The 16450-nt window shown below is 37.1% G+C and overlaps 1 long non-coding RNA gene across 1 annotated transcript; it reads right to left on the bottom strand.

Annotated features, from left to right (window-relative positions):
• Window positions 1-7927: 7927 nt before the first annotated feature.
• On the bottom strand, window positions 7928-16178 carry LOC135421313 (uncharacterized). The gene is made up of 2 exons (XR_010433963.1): window positions 15826-16178; window positions 7928-8294 (listed from the first exon to the last, which is right to left on the bottom strand). It is a non-coding gene; the product is annotated as an uncharacterized LOC135421313 (long non-coding RNA).
• Between the last annotated feature and the right edge of the window lie 272 nt (window positions 16179-16450).

Here is a 16450-nt window from a genome sequence, read left to right as displayed (position 1 = left end):
TCCACTTTTTTCCCTAAAGAACTGAGATAAGATAACGGCTTATATGGTTACTAGCACATACATACAGCAAACTGGCTACAACACAGCATGGAATGAGGTAAGAGGCAGGAAGTAGTTAGGGGTAATACACTCCAAGAATAGTTCCAGAGGTTAATTTAAGACGAAATATATAGATTTATATATATCATTCCCCCCACATATATACCCTACCCCAAGGATTTTATTGCTTGGTCATGTGGCTTCATTCTTTGTGGCTTTGTATCCTTGGCAGGAGTAAGGAGACTTCTTGGAGAACGTTAATGGGACTGTAGTCCCCCTCTCATTAGCAGTACATGTAGTAAGAGCTGTTCAGCATTTTAAGTGATAAAGATGTGCTGCCATGCACCCTTCCTTCTTTGTTACCTGAATAACTGTGCCCTGTATTAAGCCCAAGAATGTTTACAGAAGAAACAGAGTCAACTCCTCTCTCAACACCTATAGCTCTACAAAATATTTCTCTTTCACTTTCCCTGGAGAAGTTTCCCCATTCTCTTCCTTAATCACCCTAGTAGGATCACTGGAAACCATGCCATTCAGGAACTATGACAGATGTGCCACAAAAAGATAATGAGAGTGCTGAGGTGCTGGAACAGGTTGCCCAGAGAAGTTGTGGATGCCCAGTCCCTGGTGTTCAGGTTGGATAGGGGTTTGAACAACCTGATCTAGTGGAAGGTGCCCCTGCCCGTGGCAGGAGGCTGGAATTAAATGTTCTTTAAGGTCTCTTTCAACCCGAATAATTCTAGAATTCTATGATTTCCAACTTTAGTTTTTGTCAACATGTTTTGCGCTGTTTTGTGGTATTTTTTTATTTGGGAAGAGTCAGTTACTTTTAGATAGTTTTCTTTTTATTCCTCATTTCAGTTTCCATCTCTGCCTCTCCCTGACTCTTTAAAGCTCCTGCATGTGAAATATGCATCTTTTTTATTTTAGAAAAATTTACTTGAGAGGAAGGGACATATTATTTCTAACATACTTATTACAAAGCAATTTTCAATTCTTGTAGTTCATTTTCAAGCTGTGTGAACATTGGCTATTGACTGCTTAAAAACAATTTCATTCATTTTCTGGAGTATCTGATCAAAAGAGTGTTCAGTATATGAAGTTTAACTACAGTGAAATTTCCTACCCTGAAATTTGCTGATATAGAGGAAAACACAATGTATAACACTGCTGCACTTCAACCTTTACATTTGCTGGTTACAGCATTCATTCAGAATTTTTAGTTGCCCTCACAGAATAAGTCTAACTTATTTAATGTGGCTAGGAAGGGGGCTGTTAGGATAAGACAAGAGCAGTACAAGCATGTGAAATTCTATTTGTCTACGACAGAGCCCAAGGGGCTCTGAGCTGCCTAATAGGAATCCATTCTCTACCAGTCTTCACTATGAAAAGCCAGAGATCCCTGAAGAAATGTTTATCAATGGTAATTGGAATGTCATGGCTTAGTATTGTATCATTAATTATATAATTGTATTTGATTAAAAATCCCTATAATAGCAGTTTGCACTTGATCTGGTCTTTTTGATGAAACTAAAAAGAAAATAACAGAAAAACTTACTGTGCATTAGTAATTGTTAAATTACATAAAGGATTAGTATTGCAACTTGCAGTAATCAGATTCTTATTCTGTTACAATGCCAGAAAATATCACAGTTTCAAACAGTCCTAAGCTTTGCATTTTGACCTCAGCCCCTTTTGTTAATGTTAGCCCCCGAATTTTACAAAGAACTTCTCATTGGTTTTAATGGAGAGTTATTTCCACTCTTAACTGCCAAATTTTCTCTGAAAAATGACACGAAAGGGGGGGGGGAAGGAAAATGAATCTAGAAAAAAGGATGGATTTAGCCTGCTCCTGACTCTGTTTTGAAATTTTTCCCCATAATTTTTGTGTCCCATATAGGAGGTTGAGAGCAATGGCAGCTTCTGAGTGTTTATGTTCAAGAAGCATTTGAACACCACTCTCAGGCACATGGTGTGATTCTTGGGGTGTCCTGCATGGAGCAGAAGTTGGACTCAATGAACCAGGTGGGTTCCTTCCATCTCAACAGATTGTATGATTTTATGATATCCACAGCATTTCAGTGCACTTCATCTGCTTATAAAATGCTCTGAACAAGGTTCTGTTTGTGGTGAATCTCAAAGTCCTCATGAGTCTGAGGTCAGATTTCAGCTGCTATGTTATTCGGGCAACAATGTCTTTAAAGACTGCAGGTCTAACAGAAGAGTCATGAATGCTGGCATGTGATAGCATGTCTAATCTCTGACCCTGCTGTTCAGTGACAGCACAATTCAAGGACCCAGCAGTGTTTCCAGCATGGACGAAGCACACCCAGCCACAGAACCACTTCTAGTTCCTTTCTATGCACTGACACAGACATAGTCTTGAAAACTGTGCCATGGATTGGGGCAGGACTGGGATACCGTCTCATTACCACAATTATTTCTTCAGCAGGCAACCTTCTCTGGCTCTGAGGGCATGTGGCAGAACTCACACGTGAAAAGTTAAGCTAAATTTCTCAACGATCAGGGGGTGACCACACTCAAACTGCTGCAAGGGAATGGTCGTCTAGTGACAAGGTGTTTAGCTCAAGTACTGACTTGGCCCTTGCTCACAGCTTGGGGCAGCAGATGACCGACAGTAGGGACCATCCCGACTGTATGGTTGTGTAGATGATTGTACCACTGAGACCCTGGTTCCATGTAGTTTACTAACATACATATATCTTTTAAAAACTTGGTTTCTGTTCACATAAGTATATAGATGGGAGCCAAGCCATCAGCGGTAGTCAATTACGACCAACAATGCTGTAATTACGAAAATTTAATACCATTCCTGTGCACTGAAAAGTTCAGGGAAGCACTCTGCCTTTCAAAAATTGAATGTCTTTTAGTGGTCATAAGCTAATTGCATATTCATTTAAGTAATATTTATTAGCAGTAATGTATTAGAGACATAATGGTCAAAAAAAGAAAGACTAATATGTCTCACACACATCAGTAAATGCAATCAACTTTCATAGTGTTTCACCCCAAGGTTGTATTTTGAGGCCTATACAAGGAAAGATAAATAAATCAGGGAGAGGTGGTTGTTCATGAGATTACTGTCTGTCTCATAGGTGACTGATTTTAATAAAGTTAAAATTTCAAGAGAACACCCCAAATGTGTTCTCTGTGCTTGCAGTCTGTTAGCCTACATTCATTTGGCCAGGCCAAATACAAAGAAGAAAATCAGTGTTGCTGTTGAATTCCATTTAATGCCTTATGTTAGAGATTTGTAAAACTGTCCCTTGCTGACTTGGAGATAAGTGGAATAGCAATGAATTCAGCTTCAGGCAAGCTGCTTTTCAAGCAGACCTGTCAGGAGACAGAAAGGCAGTTCAGAGTAATTCATTCTTGTGTTATGTCTCAAGTGACTAGTGAAGGTATAGGGCAGATCTGAAACCAAAATAACATTACATACTGTAAAAAGAAAAAAAAACAAAACAAAACAAAAACAAAACCAAAAACCAAAACACAAAGACCAAGCACCTACAAAACCCAGCAAAAACCCAAACCCAAAGGATACATCGCATTTGTAGAGGACCACAAATATCAGGGAAGACATAGGAATCAGAATTCAGGAATTAATTGTCAGGAAAAAAAAGAGTCCATGCCCATAAGTGCTTTTATCAGAATACACAATCCAGAGTACAGTAGAGTAGTGGGTTTAATTCATTTTCAGTATTTTTACAAAATGCCTCTTCAAGAAAACAGCCTCTGGGGTATAAAGTGCAAATGAACTGTGAACACAGAGATCACCTGTTGGAAAATAATGTCAATAGGAACAACTAGAAATATGCAGAATCAGCTTGCAGCAGTGTACTACAACTAAGCAATTCAGCCACCAAATAATTTTTCCCCTGAGAGCAAAAAGCCTTTAATCAGTATCCAAACTGAATTAAGAGCTTCCAACGGAGCAAGTACTTTCACTTAATTGAGGCAGTAGGACTAGTACCATGGATGAAATCATAGACATAGTCATAGCACCACAACCTTTTTCTGCTTCAGAGAAATGTAATGGGATATTCTTTCTATGTTTGGAAAAAACGTTAAAGATTTATGGCAACAAAGTGTATAACAAAAAGTGAGAGGGTAACTTCAACTTTTGTGGTTTAGATTTATGACAGTATTAAATATTTTGAGTTAATATTATGTGTGTCTATGAAATGCTAATAAATAATAATATAGGAAAAACATTAAATGGACTCAATAAATGCCCTGCACTTCACAAAGAAAGACACTTTCTCTCTCTAATAGTTCCTGTGAGATGAATCACCCATGATGTTACAGTACTTGGAGCCATTTTCAATGTGGGTTTTATTTAACAGTAGAAAAAAAATATAGATAGTTTTAAGGCACAGTTTGCTACCTCTGCTCACTCTTAATAGAAGAGCAAAATAACAGGGTAGGAAAAGATGTGTCCTTTTGTCTGACTAATCATCATCTCTCCTTGCCACAGTCTAGGAATGTTAACTTACCTCTTTAAATTGAACTGATATTTAAAGCTTTTTCTGTTAGCAGCACATTAAGAATCCTCTGTTTGCAATTCAATGTCAGCTACAGCTGAATGACCTGAGCATATGCAGGAACAAGGTGCTGCTGGCCAGAGGAGAAGTCCTATGGTAAAATATTAATGATACACCATGGAGCATCCTGGCTGAGTCTCAAAGTAACTGTGCTCCTGGCTACTGTAATCCTTTTTCCTCTAGAATGTAGATGGTGAATGACATGATGGAGCAAATCCCTGACAGACAAATAAAAAAGTTAAAGATACAAGCTATAGCCAAGGGAAGCTGAAGTGACTAGAAGGACATGTGATGCATGTAGAACTAATAGTGGTAACTTTTTGCCATGTCTTTGATACAGTGGTAGAATTGATGAGGAACTGGGACAGGTGACAGTGTGGGACTGGTCACAGAGTCAGTGTTTCCAGGAAAGCAACATGTATCTGGTTTTGATATGGCCTGAGTTTCTCAGATTTAACAGTGGATTGTAATAGATGCAAGTATTTCATCTCTTTAGGCATCATTGCACTCAGCAACTCCTTTCACTGTCTTGCCAGCTGCAAACTCTGGGAAGGAGAATGTCCACGGAAAACACCTGAGAATTTTCTCTGCCCAAATTTAAAAAAAAAAAAAAAAAAAAAAAGAGGTAGGTTTGCTCCACTATTTCAGCCCAGTGTCCCAAACTCAGCAGTCAGGTGCAATACAGATGGAGCCTAAAGGCTCTAGAAGATGACTGTACAGATATGCCAGAAAGGAAGGAGAGAAAAGATTCCAGTAATGTTTAGAATATGAAAAGTTAGGATGAAAATGGCGTAGCTGAGTGTTACCACCCAACAGAGAAAATAAATGCAACCAACTGATTAGAACAATTATAAAATCTCAGACATTAGTCATCTTTATTTTTGTCATCAGATTTCTTCTTTTGGTGGTATACATGACTACATTCTAAATAAGGAAGATGCTCTCAAATTGCATTGAACTTCAGAATTTATAAAACATAAAATTAAGAATAGTCAAGAGATATTAAAGGGGAAAAATAATAAAAAGCATGAAAAACATAAGAAATAATTTACTTCCAGTTCATCTTAATTTTATTTCTAATACGCAAGAGCAACATCAGTCTCAATATTTTGCTGGAAAAGCACTTTTGTTCCCAGTATTCAAGTACAACTAAAGGTATATGGACTGCTGTTTCAACATTTCTGCTCATCTGTGTAAAAAAATTAAAGCAAGTAGAGGAAAAACAGGAAAAATGACAACAGCAACAGCAGTGAAGCAGCCTATGGCTGCCCTTTACTGCAACAACAGGTGTTGGCTGGCCAATGTATGGGAGGGCAGCAAGAAAGGACATGGGATTCACAGTGACTTCTTGAGAAAAAAAGATGTTATTTAAACAAAAAGTATCTTGTGCAGTTAAAAATGTCCTGTTCTGAACTTCTTCAATACTTCAATAGCAGAAAGAGGAAACTTCATGAACTGTGTCACAATAACCTGTACATGATGCTTCCTATTGAAAAATCCTTTTGTGATGAGAGCAACAGTACTGAATAAGATTATAATAATTCTACAAGAATTAAATACCTACACGTTTTTGTTCTAAACAAATTAGATACCTTTGGGGAAGACAGTTTTCCAATATGCTTTTTTGAGATATTTGTTAGAATTCCTTGTCAGGATATGAAACCACACGTATTTCCCCAAGGGGTCATAATGTTAGATAAATTTAAGGATATCAAGACTTAATTAAACTTTGAATGATAGATTCCTAAGAAAGAGTCTGTCTTAGGCCCTTTTTAAAGTTTGAAGTGGTGTTTCATATTGTTATGGATAGGTTTGTGCTAGATATTTTTCAGTCTACCTGAGTAATATGTTCCTGATTCTTATGATATCTAGTATTTACTTACCTGTTCTTTCAGACCGTGGCTTCAAAAAACATTCAACAAATTTATTTCTTGCTACTGAAAGCGGTGATAACTTATTATAGTAGTTGTTTTTATACAACATGAATGCATTTTTTTTAATAATTTCTGTTAAAAGAAAATTCAAGATAAGTATAAGAAAAATCTCGAATTAATGAGCAGACAAATGAAATTAATTTGACAGAGAAAATGAAGGAATGGAAAATTAAAAAGAGGTATTCACTTACATATTTTTCCTGAGTCTGGAAGAAAGGAGGGACAGACATCCTGAAAGTCTCCCAGTAATGATAAAAGAAGGAGAAGAACAAGGTTAGCATTGATCTTTACAAATCTCCAAGTTGTGAGCATTATTCGCAAAAAAATATTTTTGAGTGCCACTGAAAGCTTAGGAGTGTGGAACTGTGATTACAGATGAATTTGATGAACTAATTAAGCATCAAGCTCTGTAGTTCTTCAGTGTCTTTCCCCCTCTGCCCCTTTTTTAATTCAGAACATAAGGAAAGACTACAGGGAGAGAAGTTGCAGGGTCCTGCTCTCACTCAGGAAATCACAACATCACAGAGTCATTGGGGTGACAGGGACTCCAGGAGGTGCTCCAAACTGGGTCAGTGAGAATTCAGATGAGGTTGCTTAGTGATTGATGCAGATCGGTCTTGAAAATCTCCACAGATGTGGAGATTTTATTATGTACACAGATAAATTATTATGTACACAGATAATATGAAGAGTGAATATCACACTCGGCTTGCTGACAGGAAGAAGAAGCTAGATGGATATTTTGGATTGCTCATAGTGACAATCTTAAATCCTTCTAAATTTGATTTAAAAAAACAACTGAGAACTTGGTGAAAATGTTACAGCAGAATGCAACAGCAATCATACCGGTAACTCACTAAAAACATTATAGAAACATTATGTATGTTTCTATACATACATAGAGGAGAGCAACACAGTCAACTCTTGAACTTTGCCTATCATAACTGAAACCCAGGACATTTTACTAAGGAAAAGTAAAAGCAGAAAAGAACAAAATACTAGTTAGGTCAACTCCCAAGAGAGTTTTAATTAGCCAAGAACAAAAAAAGATTGTTCTATAACAGTTGTCACCTGTGAGAGGAAGAGTTTTCTCAAGGAATTAAAGGTACCTAGAGGTGGCATCAGCAGGGATGAAAGTTTTTTGACTTTTAGTGTTCTCAGAAAGACAATACATCTACATTTCTTATATCTCTCAGAAAGGGTGATAGAAAGTGTTTGTGCCATTTCTCACCGGTTTCGTAGTAATTAGATGTATTCACTCAGCTGAACTTCTCATTTTTACATTTTTACATTTTTTACAGCAGTTGCTGTGTCAGGAAGTAAAGACGAAGAAAAACAGGTTGGAGAGTTTTTTCTTCCCATTCCAAAAAATAATGAAATATTAAAAAAAAAGTTTTCTAATGCATTTTATTGGATATCCAGAAATCTTATGAAATAGCTATTTTTTTTTCTCACACTGCTAACCAGATAAGTTTCCGAATGTTCTACAAGGCAGCAAGAAAACTGTCTATACTTAAAGGTCTTTCAAAGAGTAAGTAACATCAAGTTTATGAATTCCATAGCACTTAATGTCACTCTTTAGTACCGTTGTTAAAGGTCCAATGTAAGGCACAGATGAGATCAGGAACTATCTTCTTCCCAGAACTGTAAATGGTCATTAAAAGTATCTTTTCTGAAGACATTAGAAGGGTGGTGTATTTGATGTGATCTGATTTTCAGCAGATGCAACTGTTGATTTCTTTCCATTATGTGTTACCTGTAAAAAGAAGAAAGCATTTTTTTAGTAGCAATCCTTTTGCAAAGCTGACTCACAGAAATACTGCAGTCAATTCATATGTTGGGTTATTTTCCACTCATACACCTGAGCAAATAACTTTCTTATCTCACAGAATGTATTCTACTCTGTAGTCTTCCTTATATTGTTAAAGACATTGTTAACAGAAAACCAGATCGGGGTTTTGTTAAAAAGTGTAATTCTGGAATAAATGCAGTCCAATCCATTATTACATTTTTGGAAGACTGCAGTAATGAACTAAAACTTCAAGTGTAGTATTTCTAATTGTAATTAATGTTATTTTTCTGAATAATTGATTTTCCTAGTAATAAAAAGCAGAGAATAAAAATTATTCTTGTGTACAGTCATTATATTAAAGGGCATATTTTAATTATTGTCTAAAGTATATGTTTACATGTGCTAAATCATCATTTTATTTGATTTTTTTTCCTTTAAAAGAAAAAAAACAAAGCCCAAAAGCCAACAGCTTAATTTAATGTACAATACCATTACTCTCCTCTGCAAGGGAAAGACAGCAGCAGCTAAATTTAATTCTGATATATCCAGTACTTACCCTTTTGACCTTTAGGTCTAAATCCATTTCTCTGTATGAATTAGTAGGGGAAGGGGTACAGAGAAGAGGATGGCAGAGGGAGATGAATGGAGAAGTGAAAATGACGTGCTGTCTTTCATTTAAAAGAAATTTCAGACTGAAAAATGAAATAATTTCAAAATTATCTGGTGGATGGAATTAAGTCCTCAAAAAACCAATAATGTTTTTCTCAATGCCACTAGACACAACCCTGCTGCTCTTTTAGTGGTTTTGGTTATAGGAGGAGATTCTCTGGCATGAGATTACAGTGAACAAAGTTTTTGCTAGATTTAGCTGGCCAGGCAAAACTACTACTTGAGACATGTCAGTAAGACACACAGATGGTGTCTGTGACTTTGTGTGTCCATCCTTGTGGAACACTGTCCTGGGAAGGACAAAGAGGAGTGGCTGGGACAAGGCGTGCCTTGCCTAGCCCTGCTGCCTGTGGAATGTTGGAGTCAAGCTAAAGCTTTTAGGAGGGGCTCTGTCTTTCCATAAAAGTGATAAACAGTGTACTCTGGTCCAAAAATCTTTCCTTTTAACTCAGAAAACCCAACCAAACCTCACACAGCTGATTTTCCTAGCGGGTGTGGTTCATGTGCACAGCAACATGTACAACTGTAAATGCAAAAGGATTCAACTTTTTAAAATGGCAAATAAATAATTCAAAATCAGAAAAATAAAAAAATTCTTGTTCATTGTCCTATATATGTATGGTGATATTAGATAATAAACCGTAAACCACCAAAGTTTATATCTAAAAGGAAGAGTATATGGAATAACACCAAGTTAATCCTGTACTAAAAAGAAGGGTAATTCTTTTCCTGGCCTTTATATGCTTTACATTCCACCTCTTGATCTTTCACTCACACTAGTTTTGTTTGTACGTTCTTTGCATGTAATTTTCTTGGTGCTTTTAAGGGAATTGGAGGCACGAAATGTGAAATCGTAACAGTTTATTATGGAAGAAACATATCAGCTATTTTTTGTGAAAGTAATCTATCCATTATATATTACAGTGGAATATGATTCACAGATTCTTGTACTGTGGACATCTAAGGGTAAATCCAGAGTATAACCAAAGGTATAATAGAACTAAGCCTTGGAGATTATTGTTAAATTAAAACCAAAATGTACTATATAAAAATAAAATAAGCACCATTCATTTTCAGTTCTTAACAAAATTATACCAAAGATTGTATTAAGGAAGTTCTTTGTTTCATTAATTTAAATAGTTTTAACTTACATAAGCATCGAACTGACTTTCCTTTTGTAATACAAGATTGTGTCACATCTCACCTGAGACTTGTGGACCAAAATAAATGTGCAGTCCCTAAATTTATAGTTTTCAGTAAGTCCAAACATTTCATCACAAAGGTCCAAAACCACTACAAATATCTTAGAACATTTTAAGAAAATTAAATAATATCATATAGACACTATACTTGGAAATTTTTATTCAAAACTGTTTATGTAAACTTATAAAAAGCCAATATTGAGGAGAAAAATGGAAGTAAAACCATAACAATGGCTACTACATCTGTGTGGTCCACCAAATTTCAAGATAAATGGTAAAAAAGGGAGGAAGCAGTAAATTGCCAATATTTTTGGGTGACCTCCCAATCCTGCACAGGAGTAACTTCTTGCAATATTTGAAATTCCAAATAGTGATAATGAGTCTTGAATTACATATTTTTATTACCATACATTTTGCACAGTCATATTATTGGCAAGTGATAAAGTAAATAAAAGCTATGTACAGGTTTTTCAACATATGGCAATACACTTTTTTGGCCTTTCTGCTTTGTTTCACCAGCATTTTTAGGAAGCTATTTTAGGATTTTACTGAATTTAAATTATAGCAACTGTACTACTTAGGCTGATGTCTTAATGCATTACAGACACATTAACCATGCTGGGTGCAGATAGTGAGTTCATGAAAGTAGATTACCAAGCAGAGTAAAGAAATTTTATAAAGTAAATGTTTTTTGTGAACTAATTATTAAGTACTCAAAACTTTACTTGAAATGCAAAAGATATCATACTTTACTTTTCCTAATGCTAACATATCTTCTATTTCTTTGACTACAAAACTTTCAATATTTAATATATGGCTTTAGATTTTTAAAAGCAATAACATGTAATACATGCACATATCTAAAAGATATGCATTTCTCCCACGAAATTTTCATGTTCAATATCTTATTAACTGTCGTAATAACCTGTTATAGCATAAGAATTTTAGTTTCTCTGAATCATGTAATGTGGGAATTATTTCTATATCAAGTCACATTGCTCAAGATAATGTGTGAATTTCTTTGAGAAGATCTTATTCATTGTAGTCTAAAGAGATATGCTTGAAATCACCAGAGTTTAATGTGACACAGATGGAAAGCTAAACACAAGATATCTCTTATCACCTGAGTTTTTATAATGGGAATGCCTGTTTTTTATTAATAGATCAGCCAAAGCTGTAAGAAAGTTTGTGATATCATGAATATTCATGGAGAGAATATATAAGTGCCATTGTCAGTGTTGTTAATGAGCTACTCAATATCTGCACATGGTTATACAGTTTATTCAGAATATTTAAAAAAATCTTTTTCTCTTATTATGGCTTTTCAATTGTAGTATAGTATGATAGATGCAAACTAATATGAAAGCCTAGAAGAATTTTGCAAATTCTTTGACATTTAGCAATATAAATATAATGTCAACCTCTGAAAATGTGAAAAAAACTCACCCTAAAATCAAAAATCCAAATCAGACCACATACAATCACTAATACTTCCTTCCTAAATCTGTTTCCTAGGTAACTGCTAGATCACGATAGGACTAACTTACAGTGTAGAGGAGAATAACAGTCTGCAACATCTCCATGTTAAGATTTGTGAAAAAGGTTTCTGCACCAAGGATAGTGCACTGCAATAGGCACGAATCAGTGACACGTAAAAATTATTAAGCTGTAAGATTTATTTCTGTTATCTTTATTCATTTTGGTTTAGATTATTTTTCCCTAAAGTATTTTTTTTCTAATTGTTACGCAGTATGAAAAACACATATTGAAGTTGAATCTTATTACACTGACTACCACATAGTTTCAAATTTAGGGACTGTGCCTTATTTGTTGATAGAAAGACATAATAGAAAGAAAAAGTGGAGAAAGTTTTTGGTTTCATTATGGGAAATAGAGTCGTCATGGGATTCATCTCCCCTACCTTTGACCATACAAAATTCATGTGTCTGGGAATTACTTTCTCATGAGCTTTAAAATAAACAAGCAAACAAATCAATGGAAACTGGGGTGATCTCCACAAGGTGCTTTTCTATAGAGTGAAAAGTAGCAAACCAGTACTGTATGCATATACTTAGGTACACATCGTCCATGGAAGGAAAGAACCCCAGGTATCGAAGTCTTCTAAAGAGCTACTGATTCTGTAAACAAAAACCTAAATTCATTACAACTCACTATTGAAAAAAAAGGTTCATGGAAAGCTGAAAGATAGTTAATTCTCACAGGTTACTTGACACCTCCATGCCTAATCTCCTCATTTTTGAATTCAAGATTCTTACTTCGGTCAATCATCTGAAATATACAATCCTCCCCCCCAAAAAAACCCCAAACCCCCTCCCCCCTTTACTACAGGGGTTGTTCATTTCAGTAATATGAAGTGAAACCTATTTTGTTTCTGGTCAATAGTTTTCTGATTGCAGGGCTAGGAAATAGGGACACCTGACTGTGTCACATAAATGATAGGTAAATCTGGTTCAATTTGAGACTAAGGCAATTTGGAGCAATTCTACCTTCAGTTGTTTGGGTTCAGCTTCTACTGATTCCCTTAGGAATAGCACCTTGAACTGTGATGAAGAGAGTATTTGCTATCAGAAATGCATGAATATAAAAAAGCAGTGGGAAAAAGTATTATTTTTTCTTCTGAGGATTTGCCAGTAATAGTTTTATCAAGATTTAGAGCTGGCAGTCCATCCTGGAACATGCTGAGCACACAAACTATGAACTAGAAGATCACTTTATCCAATTTTAAAGTGTTGAGCCAAAAATGAGAGCTGAATACAGGTGACTGGCTAAATAGTTCAGCACTGACAAGTTGGCCTAACTGCATTTGTCAAAGTTGGGGCCGATGACATGTTGCAGGACAGAGATTTTGTAAGAAATAGCTGAGATACAATCATAGTGAGAAAGATTTTGGCTTTGTTTTTAAAACCCATGCACAGTCAAAACAGTAGTTTCTACTTTCTAACTTTTGCTAAGGAAAATGGACAAAATCATGGCATTTGTGCCATTGGATGACGTCTTTTCTCCCATGGGTATGGCTTCATCTTTTACAAAGTTATGATGAGAGCTGTGTGATAATATTGGCATTCAGAGCAAAGCTGCCACATTTTTTGGCTTTCCTCCAGTTCCACTTAGGCACAAGCAATTCCGGCATGTTGCCAGACATATTTTTGTGTTCATTCTCAGTCACTGAAAGCAGTTCTTGCCATCTCTGTTTTTCTTAAGGTTTTTTTATCCCATTAAAGGTGATGGTCGTGAGTTTGGTTGGAATCATATCATGCACAAGCATTTCAGAAGAAAAATGAAGATGGGAATGGAGGCTCCGTGGCTTGTGAGTGGCACCTACCTTGCACATCTCCCCAGCTTTTCTATTTGAACTGATGTTTTAACAAAAGTCCAGAGGTTGTTTTTCTGTGTTTTATTTTGCTAGCATTTGTCAGCATTACAACATTTACCAGTTTACTTGCTTTGGAAAACCTACCCCAAAAGGTCTGCCCAAAAGTGTGGAGGAAGAGGTACCTTTGAGTACAGCAAGGTGAGCCTGCAGCTCATCCCATGGGGTCAGCTCCTCACTGTGTCCACACTGCGCATGGGTCCTGTAGTTTCTTTCAGGCATAGTGAGAAAGCTTTGCAAGAGTCCATCCTGTCTGTTCCTGTGTCTAAATAGAGTGGGGAGAAGAAGGAAAGAAACAGTCCTGTCCTGATTTACCAGGTGTTGACCACTGGGTAACTGATTTCAGTGTGAAATTAGTACCTTCAGTGATAGAATGATGGGTTCTTCTTTTCACTGTCCTCTGACAAAAAAAAACTTTCGAGAACTGTGTTCAGGATGTCTGGACACCTAACCTAGTTACAGTCAGATACAGTGTGGTTTTGTTTGTTTTCCTCTTTCTTTTTAAACAGTCGTGTGCCTTCTCCATGCTCTGTAGGTGTAAAAGTTGTTGGTCCCTGCCTAAAAGGATACAATTCACCTCAGGTGCAAGTGACACAGTGCAACACCCCTGAACTCATGCGGACAGTAGTGAAGAGCTTAACAGGCTGCTTTTCTAAAGCACACTATTACAAATTTGTAAGGACTTTCTATCTGCATTTTCAAGATTATAATGAGTAGACATTGCCTGAATAATTGAATGTAATCTATTTCCACAAAATTATATCTGTCATATGATAGACCTCATAATTAAATAATTGGAGCTGGAAACCTAGAGTTTTATGGCACCTAAAAAAAAAAAAAAGGCAGCATTCAGTAACAAAAGTGAATATCAAGAACTGTCATTAAGACTTAAAGATTTTAACTTAACAAAGTGAGACGATTATGTAAAAATGTAACTCTGCACTGCTAAGATTTTTTCCACACTTCTCTCCTCTTTGACATGTGTTGCCACTCACAATATTCTCTAGCAGATGCTACTGTTTGTGCTTTCACTATTGTTAAAATGACTAAAACTCACAAAAATTTGCAATCAGAATTAATAACAAAAGCTCCACATATTCTTTTCTTGTTTATTTCAGCCAACAGATGCAGGTGCATATAACAATCTATACATATTTAAAACTTTAGGTGAGAAAGGAACTATTTAGGGTGTCTCTTAAACACTCTAACAAGGAATAATATAAAAGATTTATGAAAGAAGCTGTGAGCTGGAGATCAGATCAACAGTTGTATGATAAAACCTTACCAAATCCTTCTGCCTAAGGATTGTGCTTTATTGAAAATAGTGGAAGGATTATACGTGGACACTAGCAGTTGTACTGGTCAAAGAACATGACATAGGTTGACTGGCATTAATGACTTCTGTAGTGGGTTGACCCTGGCCAGATACCAGGTACCCACTAAAGCAACTCTCTCACTCTCCCCTCTGCAACTGGACAGAGGGGAGAGAAAAATCCAGCTAAGAATTCACGAGCAGAGATAAGAGCTGGGAGAGGTTCAGTGACTAATTACCTTCACAGGTAAAACTAGACTCAAAGTGGGGATAATACTTATATTTATTACTAACAAGATAAGAGCCAAAGAGTGAGAAATAAAACAGTCTTAAAAACACCTTCCCCCCACCCCTCCTTCCTTCCATGTTCTCCCTCCTCCCTCCCAGCAGTGCAGGGGGACAGGGAATGGGGGTTATGGTCAGTTGTTGTTTCTGCTGCTGCTCAAGGAGAGGAGTCCTTCCCCTGCTCCCACGGGGTCTCTCCCACGGGAGACAGTCCTTGATGTACCTCTCCAGAGTGAGTCCATCCCTCGGGCAGCAGCTCTTCCCAAACTGCTGTTCTGTGAGTCACTTCTCCAAGGGGTGCAGTCCTTCACTGATAAGCTGTACCGACATGGGTCCCCCACAGGGGCTGCAAGTCCTACCCGGGAAATCCTACTCCAATGTGGACTTCTCTCTCCACGGGCCACAGGTCCCCGGCAGGACCCCACTCCATCCTGGGCCTCCCACGAGGTCACAGCCTCCTTCCTGCATCCACCTGCTCCAGCACAGGCTCCTCCATGGGCTGCAGGGGGGTCTCTGCACCCCGATGGTCCCCCACGGGCTGCAGGGGCACAGCTGCCCCACCATGGGCTGCACCACGGGCTGCAGGGCCTCAGCTCCAGCACCTGGAGCACCTCCTGCCCCTCCTTCTGCGCTGACCTTGGTGTCTATGTTGTTGTTCCCATGTTCTCACTCCGCTCTTCCCTGGCTGGAATTTCTTCTGTGCAACAATCTTCTGTTCTTAAATATATTATCCCAGAGGTGTTACTATTGCTCCTGACTGGCTCAGCCTTGGCCAGTGGCAGGAAGTCCATCCTGGAGCTGGCTGGCATTGACTCCATGGGACAGGGGAAGCTTCCAGCAGCTTCTAACACAAGCCAGCCCTGTAGTCCCCCGCTACCAAAACCCAGCCACAGAAACCCACTACACCTTCCCATTAATAAGCTTTGAATTGCTGTTTACTAATACTTAAGTAGGACATGATACTTTTCTTTCATTGTATGTTATTGGTTTTTTTTAATCCAAGATACACAAAATTCTAGAAATAGTTATATTTTTAAAGTATACTGATATGTTAACAGAGTAGCTGATTCTAATACCTTTTCATCTCTAGTTTTTCTTTCCATGATACATCTGTACATCTATCAAAAACTATTTTATGAAAATATTTATATATAGAAGAACAAAATAGAAAGAATACAGATGTTTAATTTTAAAGAATAGCCCTTTACTCATAAATTCTATGTGTATTTTGAACATCACATTTAATTCCAAGGCTAACGTA

This window comes from Pseudopipra pipra, chromosome 1, assembly GCF_036250125.1.
Source record: "Pseudopipra pipra isolate bDixPip1 chromosome 1, bDixPip1.hap1, whole genome shotgun sequence".
In the NCBI taxonomy this organism is placed as follows: domain Eukaryota; kingdom Metazoa; phylum Chordata; class Aves; order Passeriformes; family Pipridae; genus Pseudopipra; species Pseudopipra pipra.
Note: the sequence above shows the minus strand (reverse complement) of the source record. Positions and strands in the feature narration are given on the sequence as shown.